The sequence below is a fragment of the Rhinolophus sinicus genome, chromosome 18 (genome assembly GCF_057876585.1).
Source record: "Rhinolophus sinicus isolate RSI-liver-muscle chromosome 18, RSI-T2T, whole genome shotgun sequence".
Classification (NCBI taxonomy): Eukaryota; Metazoa; Chordata; class Mammalia; order Chiroptera; family Rhinolophidae; genus Rhinolophus; species Rhinolophus sinicus.
The window spans coordinates 94,715,633-94,732,605 of NC_142518.1; the positions used below are offsets into that span (position 1 = coordinate 94,715,633).

Genomic DNA, 16,973 nt, shown 5'->3' on the forward strand with positions numbered 1-16,973 from the left:
GGCTCTGGCCTCACGTGGAAAGGTGCTGGCTCGGTTATTAGATGGCCATCAGCTATAATCAGATGGCCATTAGCTATAACTAGTTGGCCATCAACTGTAACCAATTAGCCATTAGCCACTGATATAACTGCCGTGGCTATGTTAGGGGGTTGAATGGTTGGCAGAGAAGCGGACGGCAGGTTGCAGATTGTGTGGCTCCTGCTTCCTGTGTCTCGGCCAGCCGCCAGAGAGAATATAGCGGTATGACTCCCCTATCTATGGCTCCATTGGTGTTCCTTTTTGGCCTCAAAATATCCTGCGTTTTTGTGCAGGGAGAAGGGATCAGACTCCGCATGACACCCTCATGACACCCTGGTTTTCTGAGACCATCGTTACCTTAAACAACATAACTCTCATACAGAGTAAGGTTAAGGGAAGACACCACACATGTGGCCAACTTCTCCCATCTGCTGGGAGCCAGTGGAGCTGGGCATTGCAAGCTCTATCTGAACTGTGACAAAGATTCATTACCAGACTGTCCTTACAAGCTTGAGAAGGTATTCTGAAATGGAGCAGGTTAATAATGATACCCCAAATGTAAACCCCAAATCTCACTGCCCATCTATCTGTTCAATTAATCCCTCAGACCCTTACAGAATCCTCAGCATCCAGAACAGAATTTCAGAGAATTTCTGGGGAAAGGGGCACACACTATGGGGACACTATGCTGGGTGTTGCATAGGTGAGTATAGCTAGGTAAGAGTGAGTCACAGCCCAATGCGTGAGCCATTCCTTAATACTGAGAGGATAACAATAGGGATATAAGTAAAGTTCCAGCTGTTATGGAAGACCAGGACACAAAACATTTCAGCTTAGGCCCCTCTAGCCTGGATGGAAGAATAGAGCTTCTGACACCTGCAGCCCAAGATCTTTATGAAATCCCAGGGAGAGACCCATGCCCAATCACCCAGTGTGGCACATCTTCAGGCAGAACTGAGTGGCAGTCTTGCTTTCCTTTTCCATTGTGGGGACAGAGCCCCAGAAAGAAGTTTCCAGGCTCTCGGCCTCACATAGACAGGTGCTGGCTCAGGTAGTAAATGGCCATCAACTGTGATTGCATGGCCATCAGTTGTGGCTAGTTGGCCGTCAGCTGTAACCAGTGAGCCATTGGCCACTAATACAACTGCTGTGGCTACGCTAGCAGAGAATGGGGGCTAGCAAGAAGATGGTGGCTGGGCTGGCAAGCACGGATGGCGGTTTGTGGACAGTATGGATCCAGCCTCCAGTGAGAGTATAGTGCCTCCAGTGAGAATATACTAGTATGACTCCCCTACCTATGGCTCCGCGGGTGTTCCTTTTTGGCCTCACCATATCCTGCGTTCTCTTGTGGGGAGCGGGAGCAGAGACACTGCAGGCCACCCTGCATGACAAATGGCGCAGCGAGCAGGGTCTCCCGCATGACATCCATGGTGGAAATTTCTTTTAAAAGAATTTAAAAAAAAATTTTATGGGGAATATTGGGGGACAGGGTGTTTCTCCAGGGCCCATCAACTCCAAGTCGTTGTCCTTCAGTCTAGTTGTAGAGGGCACAGCTCAGCTCCAAGTCTAGTCGCCGTTTTCTTTTTTTTTAATTAAATTTATTGAGGTGACAATTGTTAGTAAAATTACATAGATTTCAGGTGTACAATTCTGTATTACATCATCTATAAATCCCATTGTGTGTTCATCACCCAGAGTCAGTTCTCCTTCCATCACCATATATTCGATCCCCCTTACCCTCATCTCCCACCCCCCACCCCCCACCCCCCTTACCCTCTGGCAACCACCAAACCATTGTCTGTGTCTATGAGTTTCTGTTTCTCATTTGTTTGTCTTGTTCTTTTGTTGTTTTGGTTTATACACCACATATCAGTGAAATCACATGGTTCTCTGCTTTTTCTGTCTGACTTATTTTGCTCAGCATTACACTCTCAAGATCCATCCATGTTGTCACAAATGTTCCTATATCATCTTTTCTTACCGCCGAATAGTATTCCATTGTGTATATATACCACAACTTCTTCATCCATTCATCTATCGAAGGACATTTTGGTTGTTTCCATGTCTTGGCCACCGTAAACAAAGCTGCAATGAACATTGGAGCACACGTGTCTTTATCTCTAAATGTTTTCAGATTTTTTGGGTACATACCCAGGAGAGGGATTGCTGGGTCATATGGCAATTCTATTCGTAATTTTTTGAGGAACCTCCACACCGCCTTCCATAACGGCTGCACCAGTCTGCATTCCCACCAACAGTGTATGAGGGTTCCTTTTTCTCCATAGCCTCTCCAACATTTGTTACTATTTGTCTTGTTGATGATAGCCATTCTGACTGGGGTGAGGTGATATCTCATTGCGATTTTTATTTCCATTTCTCTGATGATGAGTGATGTTGAGCATTTTTTCATATGTGTATTTGCCATTTGTATGTCCTCTTTGAAGAAATGTCTCTTCAAGTCCTCTGCCCATTTTTCAATTGGGTTGTTTGGTTTTTTGTTGTTGAGTTGCATGAGTTCCTTGTATATTCTGGATACTAACCCCTTATCAGAGGCACTGTTTGCAAAAATCTTCTCCCATTCAGTTGGTGGCCTCTTTATTTTGTCAATGGTTTCTTTTGCTGTGCAGAAGCTTTTAAGTTTCATATAGTCCCATTCGTTTATTTTAGATTTACTTGCATTGCCTTTGGAGTCAAATTCATAAAATGCTCTTTGAACCCAAGGTCCATAAGTTTAGTACCTATGTTATCTTCTATGCAGCTTATTGTGTCAGGTCTCATGCTTAAGTCTTTGATCCATTTTGAATTAACTTTGGTACATGGTGACAAATAGCAGTCCAGTTTCATTTTTTTGCACGTGGCTATCCAATTCTCCCAGCACCATTTATTGAAGAGGCTGTCTTTGCTCCATTGTATGTTTTTAGCTTCTTTGTCAAAAATTATCTGACCATATTTATGTGGTTTTATTTCTGGGTTCTCAATTCTATTCCATTGGTCTATGTGTCTGTTTTTCTGCCATGCTGTTTTGATTATTGCAGCCCTGTAGTACAAGCCAAAGTCAGGAAGTGTGATACCTCCATTACTGTTTTTTTTCGTTAAGATTGCTTTGGCTATTTGGGGTATTTTGTGGTTCCAAACAAATCTGATGATTTTTTTGTTCTATTTCTTTAAAATATGCCATTGGGATTTTGATGGGGATTGCATTGAATCTGTATATTGCTTTGGGTAATATGGCCATTTTAACTATGTTGATTCTCCAATCCATGAGCCCGGAATGTCTTTCCATTTCTTTGTGTCTTCTTCAATTTCTTTCAAAAAAGTCTTATAGTTTTCAGCATATAGGTCTTTCACATCCTTGGTTAAGTTTATTCCTAGGTATTTTATTCTTTTTGCTGCAATTGCAAAAGGAATTGTTTTTTGTATTTCTTTTTCTGAGATTTCATTGTTGGTATATAGGAAGGCAATGGACTTTTGTGCGTTGATTTTGTAGCCAGCAACTTTACTGTATTCGTTGATTGTTTCTAATAGCTTTTTGGTGGAGTCTTTAGGGTTTTCTATATATAGCATCATGTCATCTGCAAAGAGTGATAATTTAACTTCTTCATTCCCAATTTGGATGCCTTTTATTTCTTTCTCTTGCCTGATTTCTCTGGCAAGGACTTCCAACACGATGTTGAGAAGCAGAGGTGATAGGGGACATCCCTGTCGTGTTCCTGAATGTAGAGCAAAGGGCTTCAGTTTTTCTCCATTAATTATGAGATTAGCAGAGGGCTTGTCATATATGGCCTTTATTATGTTAAGGTATTTTCCTTCTGTACCTATTTTATTAAGTGTTTTAATCATAAATGGATGTTGTATCTTGTCAAATGCTTTTTCTGCATCAATTGATATAATCATATGATTTTTGTCCTTTATTTTGTTTATATGATGTATCACATTGATGGATTTGCGTATGTTGAACCATCCTTTTGCCCCGGGGATGAACCCCACTTGGTTGTGATGAATAATCTTTTTAATGCATTGTTGTATTCGATTTGCTAGAATTTTATTTAGGATTTTTGCATCGGTATTCATCAGAGATATTGGTCTGTAGTTTTCTTTTTTTGTGCTGTCCTTACCAGGTTTTGGTATCAGGGTAATGTTTGCCTCATAAAATGAGTTGGGGAGTACTGTTTCTTCTTCAATGTTTTGGAAGAGTTTGTGCGGAATTGGTATTAGATCCTCTTTGAAGGTTTGGTAGAATTCACTAGTGAAGCCATCTGGTCCCGGACTTTTGCTTTTGGGAAGGTTTTGGATGACTGATTCAATTTCGTTACTGGTGATCAGTCGGTTTAGATTTTCCAGTTCTTCACGGTTCAGCCTTGGAAGGCTATATGTTTCTAAGAACTTATCCATTTCTTCTAGGTTGTTGAATTTGGTGGCATATAGTCCTTCATAGTATTCTTGGATGATCTTTTGTATTTCTGTGGTGTCCGTGATAACTTCCCCTTTTACGTTTCTGATTTTGTTAATCAGTGTCTTCTCTCTTTTTATCTTAGTAAGTATAGCCAAGGGTTTGTCAATTTTGTTAATCTTCTCAAAGAACCAGCTGTTTGTCACATTAATTTTTTCTATTGTCTTTTTGTTCTCTATTTCATTTAGTTCTGCTCTAATTTTTCTTATTTCCTTTCTTCTGCTGACCTTGGGTTTTACTTGTTCTTCTTTTTCTAGTTCTTTAAGGTGTAACATGAGGTTATTTATTTGGGAGTTTTCTTGTTTCTTGACATAGGCCTGTAATGAGATAAATTTCCCTCTTAAAACTGCTTTCGCTGCATCCCAAAAATTTTGGTAGGATGTATTTTCATTGTCATTTGTTTCTATGTATCTTTTGATCTCTCCTCTAATTTCTTCTTTGACCCAGTCCTTCTTTAAAAGTATGTTGTTTAATCTCCATGTATTTGTGTTTTTCCCCGCTTTCTTTTTACAGTTGATATCCAATTTCAAAGCCTTGTGATCAGAGAATATGCATGGTATGATTTCAATCTTCTTAAATTTGTTGAGACTGATTTTATGTCCCAATATATGGTCTCTCCTTGAGAATGTTCCATGTACACTAGAAAAGAATGTATAGTCTGATGTTTTAGGATGAAGTGCTCTATAAATGTCAATTATGTCCATTTCATCTAATGTGTCATTTAGGGCTACTATTTCGTTATTTATTTTCTGTTTGGATGATCTATCCATAGCTGTCAATGATGTACTTAAGTCCCCTAGTATAATTGTGTTTTGGTCAATTTCTCCCTTTAGTTCTGTTAGTAGTTGCTTGGTGTATTTCGGTGCTCCCTGATTGGGGGCATAAATATTGATGACTGTTATGTCTTCTTGTTGTACAGTCCCCTTCACCATTATGAAATGTCCATCTTTGTCTCTTGTTATCTTTTCATCTTGAAGTCTGTTTCATCTGATATCATTATGGCTACACTTGATTTTCTCTGGGCACCATTTGCTTGGAGTGTCAATTTCCACCCTTTCACTTTGAGTCTATGCTTGTCCTTGTAGCTGAGATGTGTCTCTTGGAGACAGCATATGTTTGGGTTTAGTTTTTTGATCCAATCTGCTACTCTGTGCCTTTTTATTGGTGAGTTCAGTCCATTTACATTTAGGGTGATTATTGATATGTGAGGATTTCCTGTCATTCTATCTTTAGTTTTCTGGTAAGGCTGTGTCTCCCTTGTTTCTTTGCCTTTTTGTTGTTGTCTATTATTTCTGTGTGTTGGTATTCTATGATGTTTCCCTCTGTTTCTTCTTTTATTTCAGTATATATTTCAATTCTGGATTTATTTTGAGTGGTTACCCTTAATTTTATGTAAAAGAAAGTTTGATATTTAGAGTATTCCATTTTCTTCAGCACGCTTACTTTCTCCATTCCCATATTCAGGTTCAGGCCTTTACTCTCCCTCTTTTTGAGTTTTGGTTGCCACAAATTGTCCCTGTTGATGGTGGTCGAATAGCCTCCTTTAGTATTTCTTGTAGTGCAGGTCGTGTATTAGAAAATTCCCTCAGCTTCTGTATGTCTGGAAAGATCTTTATTCCTCCTTCATATCTAAAGGATATCTTTGCTGGATATATTATTCTTGGCTCATGATTTCTCTCTTTCAATAGTTTGAATATTTGGTTCCACTCCCTCCTGGTTTGTAGAGTTTCTGCTGAAAAATCTGATGATAATCTAATGGGCTTTCCTTTGTAAGTTACCGTCTTCTTTTCCCTGGCTGCCTTGAGGATTCTTTCTTTGTCGTTGATTTTAGACAGCTTCAGTACAATGTGCCTTGGAGAAGGCCTGTTGGGATTGAGGTAACTAGGTGTTCTATTTGCTTCTTGGATTCGAGGGTCCAGTTCTGTCCACAAATTTGGGAAGTTCTCATCGACAATTTGTTTGAATATATTCTCTGTTCCCTTCTCTCTTTCTTCTCCTTCTGGTATGCCCATTATTCTTATATTGCTCTTTCTGATGGAGTCAGAAAGTTCTTGTGGAGTTCTTTCATTTCTTTGAAGTCTCAAGTCTCTTTCTTCTTCTATCTGTGTCATTTCTAGGTTTCTATCTTCGATGTCACTGATTCTTTCCTCCATCTGGTCAACTCTACTACCTAAGCTGGTTATTTGATTCTTAATTTCTTCTATTGAGTTCTTAATCTCCAGAAATTCTATTTGGTTCTTTTTAAAAATTTCAATCTCTTTCGTAAAATGCTCATTCTGTTCTTTAATTGAGTTTCTGAGTTCATTTAACTGCCTATCTGTGTTTTCTTGTATCTCATTGAGTTTTTTCAGAACTGCAGTCTTGAATTCTCTGTCATTTAAGTCACATATTTCTGTATCTTTAAGTGCCTTTTCTGGAGATTTTTCACTTTCTTTCTGAGCTATCTTGTTGCCTTGGTTATTCATGGCGATTACTGGTTTACTATTTCTCTTCCTAGACATCTACAGGAGTGACTTCTGCAACAAGTTGATAGGAAGAGGTCTTTCTTTTGTTTTCCAGTACTTGTTGGTAGAACGTTTTACTTTTTCTCCGACTGCAGGCTTTTTTTTTTCCTCTCTCACAAGGTAGTGCTATGTTTTCTCTGCACTATTCCAGCTTCTCACACACTAGGGGGATTCCCTGGGAGACGGGCTTCTCCTCTGTTAATAGTTCGTCTAGGTCACAGGGCGCAGTGTCTCGGTGGGTATGCGGAGAGCTTTTGATGTTCCAAAGCTCTTCCAGCTCCTGATTCAGAGCCCGTATGTTTCAGCAGTTCTGTTTACTCCTGCAGGGATCTGCCCAGATAGGAGGGGCCAGGGGCGGGGTGAGCTGTGAGAGGTGGCCCAGAGCAATGGCGGCAACCACCACCACAGCCGGTCCTGCTTCCACAGCTCTCTCCCCTTTGCCGGAACTAGTTGGGCTGTGGATTTGTGTTTGTGGGCCACAGTTCTCAAATATAGCAAATTTTCTGTTGTTTTGATCTGACACTGCTACTTTTTCGGTTCTAGCACCGGGCAGGTGGGGGCGGGGCGAGCTCTGGGAGGGGAGGGAGGGGGCAGCTAGTCTCAGTGCCTAAGGCTCCGTTCTCTGCTCGGCAGTGCGGGCTTAAACCACCGTTTTCAGCCTTTTTCCCTCAGTCTTTTCTCCGAGGTCTCTGCCGTGAGCGTTGGGTTCAGCCGTGTTATATGCTGTCCCCTCAGCCCTGTGGAGCCCTGGCAGAGCCCTAGCGGTCCGAGTTCTTCCCTCTCCCGCAGCTGCGGTAGTTCCGGGAAGCAGCGAGCTGGGAGCAGTGAGCTAGGTCTGAATCCTGCGCCCTCGGGGCTCTGTCTCCGCGCACTTCTCACTTTCCTCCTCCCCCTGCTCGCGAATCTCCCACCTGTAGGTGATTTCAGTCGGTAATGGGCCTCTTCGTCTTGCCTGTCTGCTGTGCAGGGAGTCCTTTGTGGAGTTTTTGTTGTTCGATTCTTTGTAAATTCCAGGGGAGCTTTACAGAGGCTCACCTCATGCCGCCATTTTTCCGGAATCCTAGTCGCCGTTTTCAATCTTTTGTTGCAGGGGGTGAAGCCCATCATCCCATGGAGTAATTGAACCGGCAACCTTGTTGACAGCTCAACCCTGTTGACAGCTCATGCTCTGGCTGCCCCTCTGGAAGCTCAGCTGCAGCTCATTGTCTTCAACCTAATTGTGGAGGGTGCGGCTCACTGGCCCATGTATGAATCGAACTGGCAACCCTGTTGTTTAGGACTCGTGCTCTAACCAACTGAGCCATCCGACTGGCCCATGTTGGAAAATTTTAATGACCACAATGATAAGACTATTTGACGAATGTTTAAACCATGGCATGCTGTACAGAGAACATGCAATTTTATTTAACTGGAAACTTTATGCAAGTAGTAGAAAGAGTATTAATTTTTAAAGAACAAACAATGCCAAAAATAATCTTCCACTAACTTATCTCTTTGCATTCTGCCCTTACTGTGACGTTATCAGACCAGGCAGTGTGGTACAATGAGATGCTCCAGACTCAAGGGACCAATGTTCAACTGCAGGCTTGACCAGGAGCTAACAGTGTGCCTATTGCTTCCAGTCCATGTTTTCATGACTTTTGGACTGATCTGCTGTGCTATTGTGGGTTTGCCATTCCCCTAGCAGGGGCAGAAGATGACCCTACCACTGCCACTATCTCCAAATATGTATTTGTGGCCTTCATGAAGTAGTCAAAAGGACCACTTCTCATAGGGAGGTATTAGATTACCTACTAACTTTTTTTTTTTACCTTAACAAAGGAGATAACTTCAACCCTTGCCTGAAGACCCCACACCTTGTCCCCAAATCTCTGCCCTCAATGCATCAGTTTAACTCAGAGCTCTGCTCTGAAATATTGGATGATATACTTGGCAGAACTACAAGCTTCCTTGATCATCCTTGTAATTACTGTAAATAATAAAAATCTGTAAGTGGGAGCTTTACAACAACAAATGATTACAAAAACATAATTATTTTATAAAATATAAAAACAAACAAACCCCAAACAACAATCATGCTTCAAAGGCACAGGAAAAAGTGTAGCTCAGGAGAATTCAACAGTAGGTCTTCTAAATAGTGTTCTCTTTAATAAAAGAGCATTAACAAGACTTAGCAGGCTATCACTCAGTCTTGTGGTCTAGTTCCAAATTCCAAAATTAATAGCCCAAATGCTGAGATTGATTCAACTAAGGTAAGGTATCAGTGACACAGAAAACAGAAGGATGTGGGAAGGTCTCAGAGAAAAGGTACCTGCTGAACAGATCAATCAGCATGAGACTACTGCCTTCCACTGTGTAGGACACAAATACAGTATGTACATATTTTGACATCTCCTCATATGTAAAATTCCAAGTTTCTTTGTGTAAGTATAAGTACACATATTATAAGCAGTGAAAACAGCACAATGTCCAAACTAAGGCCAAATAAAAAAGCATAGCACCCCAAGGACTGATGTCATGAAATCTCCTTGAGTTGACATCTTCTAGGTGAAGATCATGGCTTCTGCAGAACTCTTGTGATTCTTTAGATTTAGAAACCTAAAGACTAAATGTTAACCTTAAACACCACCAGTGCAAAATATTACATACAAATTGAAGAATCAAGGCAAAACAATTATGTAGAACTGAGATAAAAAAAAACCATAGGCAATCAGGGACATGGCTGGGGGTGGATGGGATTAAGGTTGAGACTATAACAAAAGCCAAAGGAAATGACTTTAAAATAGCTAACAATTTCAAACTGCAGGGCCCGCCAGAATAATCAGCCCAGGTGCAGGGGGCCAATCAGCTCTGACTCAGAGGCATTAATAGTTCCCAGTGTAGCCTGCTTGTGGGGCATTCCGCTTTCAGATCCACCCTCTCTCCGGAGAGTTTTTCTCTTGCTCTTTACAATAAAACTCTACTGCTTAAACCTTGCCTCTCCGATCTGCATCCCCATTCTTTGGCAGCTGCGAGATCACGATCCCGGGAACACACCAAACACACCAAGATCCTGTATCAGAAACTACAAATGGCATTTCCCATTTCCTCAAGTAGAAACATTCTTCCCCTTCAAATCTGCAATCTAAAAACATTTGAGGGGGTTTCTGTTTCTCATTTGTTTGTCTTGTTCTTTTGTTGTTTTTGGTTTATATACCACATATCAGTGAAATCACATGGTTCTCTGCTTTTTCTGTCTGACTTATTTCGCTCAGCATTACTCTCTCAAGATCCATCCATGTTGTCACAAATGTTCCTATATCATCTTTTCTTACCGCTGAATAGTATTCCATTGTGTATATATACCACAACTTCTTTATCCATTCATCTATCGAAGGACATTTTGGTTGTTTCCATGTCTTGGCCACCGTAAACAAAGCTGCAATGAACATTGGAGCACACGTGTCTTTATCTCTAAATGTTTTCAGATTTTTTGGGTACATACCCAGGAGAGGGATTGCTGGGTCATATGGCAATTCTATTCGTAATTTTTTGAGGAACCTCCACACTGCTTCCATAATGGCTGCACCAGTCTGCATTCCCACCAACAGTGGATGAGGGTTCCTTTTTCTCCACAGCCTCTCCAACACTTGTTACGATTTGTCTTGTTGATGATAGCCATTCTGACTGGGGTGAGGTGATATCTCATTGTGGTTTTGATTTGCGTTTCTCTGATGATTAGTGATGTTGAGCATTTTTTCATATGTCTATTTGCCATTTGTATGTCCTCTTTGGAGAAATGTCTCTTCAGGTCGTCTGCCCATTTTTCAATTGGGCTGTTTGTTTTTTTGTTGTTGACTCTGGGTGGTGAACACACAGTGGGATTTATAGATGGTGTAATACAGAATTGTACACCTGAAATCTATGTAATTTTACTAACAATTGTCACACCAATAAATTTAATTAAAAATAAATAAATAAATAAATAAATAAATAAATAAACATTTGAGGGGGACCACTCATCTGTAATCGTGGGGATTCAATTCTCACTTCTAACCCGTTTCCCAAATCCATCTATTCTAGGTCCTAGAGAAGCAAAGTTACCTAGATCTGGGCTAAAACTGTCTTCTACATCTTGTAGTCTCCAATCTGATACTAGAGTAGAGTCTACAACAGGCCTTTCCAGTATTCTGTAAGGCTGCTGTATCTGACTAATGGGGGAGATTGAGAAAATCAGTGAATCTCATGGGCATCAAGGCAGTGCTGCTGTTCTTTGGTCAACTTGATAAGAAGAAGTACAGGTCTTATCAACATTTCAATTTGATAAGAAACAGCAAGTTGATAAGAAGTGAATATGAATGTGAAAGAAGAGACAAGAGAAGCTCAGACATCCAACCCAAATACAAAATATTAGGTGGCCTGCCTGGCAGCAGTCAGTAATTCTTATGCTGCGATACTGGAGTAAGCACAATAGGCTGAGAGGGCAAACCCAAATACATCTAGAGGAGATCATTCAAATTGCCATTATATGTCACATACATGTGTATATGTCACATAGAGAAAAAGCAATTAAATTACACCCACATCAGCCATCCTACAACCCACTAAGGGCTTCAGTGATGTTTGAATTAGTTCAAAATCCAATAAAATGCACAAATACAATACAGTAGCTCATGAGTAGATAAGAGTTAATGGAATAACAAATTACATATCAAAATCATGGGGGATCCCACTTATAATTCTTTCCTTTTAACTACTGGCAAAGGCACCCTGAAATTGGCTCAGGAATGTAGCAGTATCCAGGTGCCCCCCACTGGCAACCCAATAGCACAGGCAGTCTGACAAAGAAGAAAATTGGCCTCCTTCAAGAAAGACCCTCAAAGGAAACAAATTACCAGCACAAAACATCATCTTAGTCACACTGCCCACTTCAGATGCTTACATTTTAGGGGCAAAGAGAGCCCCCATGGCTTATACTTGACCTCCCTACCGTGGTGGCCTTTGTTCCATGGGTCAGGAAGCCAAGGTGAATTTTGACAAATGCTTCATATGCAGTTACTTGTTAGTTTCTATTATGCCTTAGATTATATCAGGGAACAAGATTACTGTTTAGACAGGGGGATTGTAATGGTGGCACTAAATCTTCTATTTTGAGATTTGAACCTCTGGTATAATTTGAATTAACAAGTGTAATTTTGCTTGGGAGTTTTTGAAAGCTTTCTTTTCTTTGCCTCCTTCCCGCCAGGCCTTAATGATTCTGCTTGCTGTACATTTACTATGCAGACCAGTTTCAACGGTTCTGTTTACTTCAGCCACGGAGGCTCTGTGACTTGGGAGATCCTGGCTCCAACTTAAATCTACATAACATATGCAAAAGTTGCTATAACCAGTTTAACCCACTCCAACGGACAAAGCTGACAAAGCGGAACTCAATAGAAAATTCCACTACAGGCGGAAGCAATTTACATCCTGGTTAGAAAATATAAAACTTGAGACAAAACAAAGACTCAAAGACTCAACGCAGTAGTTGGCAGTAATTTCCAACAGACTGCACCCAGCCAACCCTTCTCTTACTTTAATAAATCTTCCTTCTTTATTTCTACTTAACTCATCAATTCTTTCACGACCCGCGAGCGAGCAGCCACAACAATTACAACAAACATAAAACATATTTGCATATTTGAAGGAACCTCAAACTCCATCCAGGTAAGTGATTCTAAATGCACTTTGGGTCTTCTATTCCTTGACAGCCAGATATATGTAAAAAGAGCTTCAACCCAGAAATATTCACAAATACAACAATTGCATATACAGTAATATCTTGGTCTTTTTAATATCTCCATTGACGAATATTTCGGTTTACGAACGCCGTAAATTTTATGGATCTATGGTATCATTAAATAGTAAAATTCATGCTAAATTTACAGTTTTAGGGGTTGATTTTAAAGGTCTGGAATGGATTAATCCATTTTGCATTACTTTCTATGGGGAAACCATGCCTTGGTTTTCAAATGTTTCAGAACTCGAACGGACTTCCAGAACGGATTACGTTAGAAAATCAAGGTACCACTGTATTGTATAAAACTCCAGAATAAGAGCCCAAGAGCTAGAGACTGTACACTCAATCAATTTCCATATCCCTCAATACCATAAATTTCAGGAACTGTGTATAATATCCTCTTCCTTGCAAAGAAATGAAATAAGAAAACACAAAAAATAAGAGTGATAATTTTCTATCTTTCAATAAACTTCATTGCAGTTTGTGTATATGGTATCCAAATTTGTTGCATGAGTTAAATACCATATGCCAACTTCCAAAACTTTACCTTCCATGGTGCTGCAAATTATCACCACAGAGAACATGAAAAACTTCCAAGTTGCAGATAAAAAACTAAAGCCCTCAGTTAAAAAAAAAATTAAAGCCTTCAATTTAAAGCAAAGTGACCAATATCAATTTCTTCACATATAAATTTTAAAAGAATTAAATTGATTAGGATGACAATGGTTAGTAAAATTACATAGGTTTCTCCACATATAAATTGAGATAATCAAAGACATATATTCACAAGTTAAGAAATATATAATTAAACAATCTATATTTTGAATTTCATATTTCCTCCCACAAAATGATTCTTTACCTAGACTAGACTGTAAAAATGTCAATTGATAAGTTCACAAGAAAGAAAGAACATGAACTGTTTTACAGCTCAACTTCGATATGTTACATTTTTTTTCAAAGTTTGGAGTATTATTAAGGATGTTCAATATAGCCAAGCTGATTTCCAAATAGTGCTAATATGATTTCACAATGGTTATACAAAGTCAAATTATTACAAAGTGAAGAAAGTAGAAAGTAAAAATCTCCAGAAATGACTAGTTATTATGTTGCTGTGTTCTTTTCCAGATTGTTTTCTACACATATACTAACTTTTTATTGAAACAGAATCATACTATACTAACTGTTCAACAACTTCCTGTTTTCACTTTATATTCATTAAATATTTTTTGGTAACTAGATATAGATTTGCCTCAATCTTAACTGCAAACTAGTTTTCCATTTACCATCTGTACTGAAATTGATTTAACCATACATATTAAAGGATGGCTGCAAGCAGCTAGAGCCCAGGAAGTATCAATCTCTGCTTTCCATAACACAACAAGTTTGTTATTTTGGAAGTTAAGTCACTTCTAATGTTGAAGGCAATCAAAGCATTTTGCAAGTCTTTGAAAATATCTTCAACCTCTCTCCAGTTCCTGATTGTCACCTTCTTTTTCTTACCCTTCAGATATTTTTGAAACCCAAATTATTATGTTCTTATCATCTGCTCCTCCATTACACTTTCCTCATAAATCTCAATTATTCTGTTACTCTGAAGTGCTTTACTGTACATGTTACTCTGAATTGAAAGAGACATGGCCAATTTATTTTTTTAAAAAGCATCAGAATGTTTTTCTTTCCTCTCCTCCACAGTTAGTAGGGAGGAAGTTTCTTCCTGACCCCAATGCCTCTTAATCCCTCTCATCTCTTTAGGAAGAGAGGAGGTTGATAAGCACTTAACAAATATACTGATGATTGCAAAAATGCCACCAACTGCACAATTTTAACACAACTAGACACAGTACTCCATTCACTTTATTCTATTCAAAGCAATTTGACAAATATTTTATAATAGATACCTGAACCAGGTAGGTGCCTAGATAACATGCCACCCACCCACAGCCCAAACTGATTCCTGTTGCTCTGATTTGGCTATCAATCCCAGATGTTAATTATCTGAATTTTGTACCTTGGAAAGATCCATTCATATTTATGCCATGGAGGCACTGTCTATCTCCCTGACTTCTGAGTTGGGCTTCTGGCCTAGGCAGTATTAATGGGCTTATTCTCATGTCTACACATAGAGCAGATGGGTCACAGTGACTCATCCTAAGTACTAACACCCACTCCCTATGCCCCAACCAGGAGCAAACTGCACCTGGAGGACCTGTTTTCTTTCAGGGACAACTAGGATGCCATTTACTATGCACAAAAGACTGTTTTGGTACTATCTCTATTTTGAAGAGTTCACAGTTGAGTGAAATCAAACTATAAAGTGTATGTACAGCTCTTAATACAGATAAGAATGTACCTGTTTAACATTTTCTCTATTCGCTTAGGTATGTCTGCATAATCTTCATATCAATCATTGATAATGGTCAAAAGTCCCTATTAACCCCCTGTCTTCACTGGGCTTTTCTAGTTTTATCAATTACCTTTGAGAAAGGTAGTTACTATGCTTCATGTTGCTAGAGAAGAAGCATCGCACGAGTTCTTCCTAGGAAAGACTTGCAAGTGGTTTTGTATTCTATGTATATATACCTTTTCACTTTACATGCTTCAATAAACTAGTGCTGGCAATGAATAAACTACATTTGTGAACTGGTTGAAAAGTCACAAATAGGCTTCTCCTGGTAACCAAAGCAGCCAACTAATTAGCTTTCAAATGGAATGTTTGAGTAAGTCTTTCAGTTATACCTGGACAAAAACTCCCATAGTCGAGTTATTAGATGCGAAATAAGGAAGAGCTGCAAAACACGAAAAAACCTTGAACACAACTGTTGGTAAGGCACTTGATCTAAGATTGACATGTACATGTCTTGAACAGAAAACTGGTACACAAGTAGGAATGAGTTGCTGGGAGACAAAGGAGGGGGAAAAAATGGAGGGAACAGGTTCCAGTGCCATCCTCTGACATAAGATCCTGTGCCTGTTTTCTGGCAGTAACCATATATGTCACTAGTTGGCCTGTTAATATCTATTTCCTCTTGGAATAAAATAGAAAGTCTTAATGCTGCAAAGAAATAGTAGAGTCAATCTAGTTCAACACAATTATTAGCACATGAAGAAACAAGTCTAGAGGGGCTGGGTGGTCCGGCAAAGGACCTACTACTTAGTCAATATCGGAACTAGATCTGAGTGGGGTTCAAGTCTCTTGACACCTAATCTGGTGCACTTACTTTGTAAAATTTTGCCTTTCAAAAAATCCATATGGCTCAAGTAATCTATAACATCATTAGAAAGAAATATCAATTCAAATATGTTTTTTACTTTTATATATGACTTTTCTGGCAGGAGATCTTTTACCTTCTGAAAATAAATAACACTAACTTACATTTAACTGAGACCAAATCACAAAAGAATTCATATTTGCTATTTGCATATTTATATTTATATCTTCCTATCCTTGTTTTAGCTTGACTTTCAGTTTGTTTGTGCTAATCTGTAAGCACCAACAGCAGGAAATGCTGGACTGATGAAAAGAGTACATGATGCACTACAAGCAGTCTGGAACCATGGCAACCTAGGTCTGTTGAGATAGCCCTTAACTGTACCAAGAATAAAGAGGCTCTAAATAGACCCACTTCAAATTGAAAGACACAAACAGAGGGAAAGTAAAGGGGGTGGAAAAAGATATTTCCAGTAAATGGAAATGAGAAAAACAAGCTGGGATAACAATGTTTATATCACACAAAATAGACTTTAAAACAAAGACTATTATAAGAGACAAAGGACATTTCATACTGATAAAGGAATCAATCCAACAAAAGGATATACCACATATCAATATTTGTGCACCCAACATAGGAGCACCTAAATGTATAAGGCAGGTACTGATGAACATAAAGGCAGACATTGGCAATAATGTAGTTATAGTAGGGGATTTAACACTCAATTGACACCAATGGACAGATCTTCCAGGCATAAAATCAACAAGGAAACAGTGACCTGAAATGATACATTAGACTGGATAGATTTAATTGATATTTTTAGAGCATTTCACCCCAAAGCAGCAGAATATACATTCTTTTCAAGTGTACTTGGAACATTTTCCAAGATAGATCACACGTTAGGCCACAAAACAAGTCTCAATAAATTTAAGAAGACTGAAATCATATTAAGCATCTTCTCTGACCACAACAGTATGAAACTAGAAATCAACTAAAAGAAAAAACTGAAAAACACATGGTGCTAAATAACATGT

The 16,973-nt window shown here is 39.2% G+C and overlaps 1 long non-coding RNA gene across 2 annotated transcripts in view; it reads left to right on the forward strand.

The window, feature by feature from the left end:
• The window catches only part of LOC141569759 (uncharacterized), a 74,787-nt gene that overhangs the window by 44,487 nt on the left and 13,327 nt on the right, over positions 1 to 16,973 (forward strand). For both annotated transcript variants that reach the window (XR_012493559.2, XR_016020003.1), the window contains exon 2: positions 12,197 to 12,657. This is a non-coding gene — a long non-coding RNA (uncharacterized LOC141569759). The remainder of the gene's footprint in view (positions 1 to 12,196; positions 12,658 to 16,973) is intronic.